Source organism: Doryrhamphus excisus, unplaced genomic scaffold (assembly GCF_030265055.1).
Source record: "Doryrhamphus excisus isolate RoL2022-K1 unplaced genomic scaffold, RoL_Dexc_1.0 HiC_scaffold_34, whole genome shotgun sequence".
Lineage (NCBI taxonomy): Eukaryota > Metazoa > Chordata > Actinopteri > Syngnathiformes > Syngnathidae > Doryrhamphus > Doryrhamphus excisus.
In genome coordinates, this window is record NW_026652249.1 from 72,501 (window position 1) to 75,000 (window position 2,500).

Consider the following 2,500-nt stretch of genomic DNA (forward strand, 5'->3'; position numbering starts at 1 on the left):
AAATGACAAAGTCCCAACGGGGAGAGTTTAAAAGTGTATCCCGGCGGGCCTGGAGGCCCCCAGGCGGCCCGGAGGGGCGACCAAATGCCGCTGCGAGCTCCAGTAGAGTACCCAGCGTGTCAAGAAAAGAGAAAAAAAAAATGACAAAGTCCCAACGGGGAGAGTTTAAAAGTGTATCCGGCGGGCCTGGAGGCCCCAGGCGGCCCGGAGGGGCGACCAAATGCCGCTGCGAGCTCCAGTAGAGTACCCAGCGTGTCAAGAAAAGAGGAAAAAAAATGACAAAGTCCCAACGGGGACAGTTTAAAAGTGTATCCGGCGGGCCTGGAGGCCCGAGGCGGCCCGGAGGGGCGACCAAATGCCGCTGCGAGCTCCAGTAGAGTACCCAGCGTGTCAAGAAAAAGAGGAAAAAAAATGACAAAGTCCCAACGGGGACAGTTTAAAAGTGTATCCGGCGGGCCTGGAGGCCCCAGGCGGCCCGGAGGGGCGACCAAATGCCGCTGCGAGCTCCAGTAGAGTACCCAGCGTGTCAAGAAAAGAGAAAAAAAAAATGACAAAGTCCCAACGGGGAGAGTTTAAAAGTGTATCCGGCGGGCCTGGAGGCCCGAGGCGGCCCGGAGGGGCGACCAAATGCCGCTGCGAGCTCCAGTAGAGTACCCAGCGTGTCAAGAAAAGAGAAAAAAAAAATGACAAAGTCCCAACGGGGAGAGTTTAAAAGTGTATCCGGCGGGCCTGGAGGCCCCAGGCGGCCGGAGGGGCGACCAAATGCCGCTGCGAGCTCCAGTAGAGTACCCAGCGTGTCAAGAAAAGAGAAAAAAAAAAATGACAAAGTCCCAACGGGGAGAGTTTAAAAGTGTATCCGGCGGGCCTGGAGGCCCCAGGCGGCCCGGAGGGGGCGACCAAATGCCGCTGCGAGCTCCAGTAGAGTACCCAGCGTGTCAAGAAAAGAGAAAAAAAAAATGACAAAGTCCCAACGGGGAGAGTTTAAAAGTGTATCCGGCGGGCCTGGAGGCCCCAGGCGGCCCGGAGGGGCGACCAAATGCCGCTGCGAGCTCCAGTAGAGTACCCAGCGTGTCAAGAAAAGAGAAAAAAAAAATGACAAAGTCCCAACGGGGAGAGTTTAAAAGTGTATCCGGCGGGCCTGGAGGCCCCAGGCGGCCCGGAGGGGCGACCAAATGCCGCTGCGAGCTCCAGTAGAGTACCCAGCGTGTCAAGAAAAGAGAAAAAAAAAATGACAAAGTCCCAACGGGGAGAGTTTAAAAGTGTATCCGGCGGGCCTGGAGGCCCCAGGCGGCCCGGAGGGGCGACCAAATGCCGCTGCGAGCTCCAGTAGAGTACCCAGCGTGTCAAGAAAAGAGGAAAAAAAATGACAAAGTCCCAACGGGGACAGTTTAAAAGTGTATCCGGCGGGCCTGGAGGCCCGAGGCGGCCCGGAGGGGCGACCAAATGCCGCTGCGAGCTCCAGTAGAGTACCCAGCGTGTCAAGAAAAGAGAAAAAAAAAATGACAAAGTCCCAACGGGGAGAGTTTAAAAGTGTATCCGGCGGGCCTGGAGGCCCCAGGCGGCCCGGAGGGGCGACCAAATGCCGCTGCGAGCTCCAGTAGAGTACCCAGCGTGTCAAGAAAAGAGAAAAAAAAAAATGACAAAGTCCCAACGGGGACGAGTTTAAAAGTGTATCCGGCGGGCCTGGAGGCCCCAGGCGGCCCGGAGGGGCGACCAAATGCCGCTGCGAGCTCCAGTAGAGTACCCAGCGTGTCAAGAAAAGAGAAAAAAAAAATGACAAAGTCCCCAACGGGGAGAGTTTAAAAGTGTATCCGGCGGGCCTGGAGGCCCCAGGCGGCCCGGAGGGGCGACCCAAATGCCGCTGCGAGCTCCAGTAGAGTACCCAGCGTGTCAAGACAAAGAGAAAAAAAAAAATGACAAAGTCCCAACGGGGAGAGTTTAAAAGTGTATCCGGCGGGCCTGGAGGCCCCAGGCGGCCCGGAGGGGGCGACCAAATGCCGCTGCGAGCTCCAGTAGAGTACCCAGCGTGTCAAGAAAAGAGAAAAAAAATGACAAAGTCCCAACGGGGAGAGTTTAAAAGTGTATCCGGCGGGCCTGGAGCCACGAGGCGGCCTTAAAGTGCTGGGAAATGCGACGTGGAGTGGCGCTGTCCAGCCTTTAAAAGTGTATCCGACAGGCCTGCAGCCCCGAGGCGGCTTTAAATTGCTGGGAATTGGGACGTGGAGTGGCGCTGCGACGTGGAGTGTCGCTGTCCAGCCTTCGGTGCTGAACCGCAAGCCCGCCGAGCGAATGAACACGACGCACGGACGGGCCGGTGGCACGTCATAGAGCGGTTTAAAATACAAGAGGGACGGCCGGAAGCCCCTCCGGCCCCGCTGTAAAGTGTGTGAAAACGAGGGCGGGACCCCCGGCGCCCTAAAGCGGCTCGGCGTTGCGAGGAGAGCCGCTGCAAAGTGTGTGAATTTCACGCGGGAGGCTGGCGGCTCGCTGCCCGCGCTGC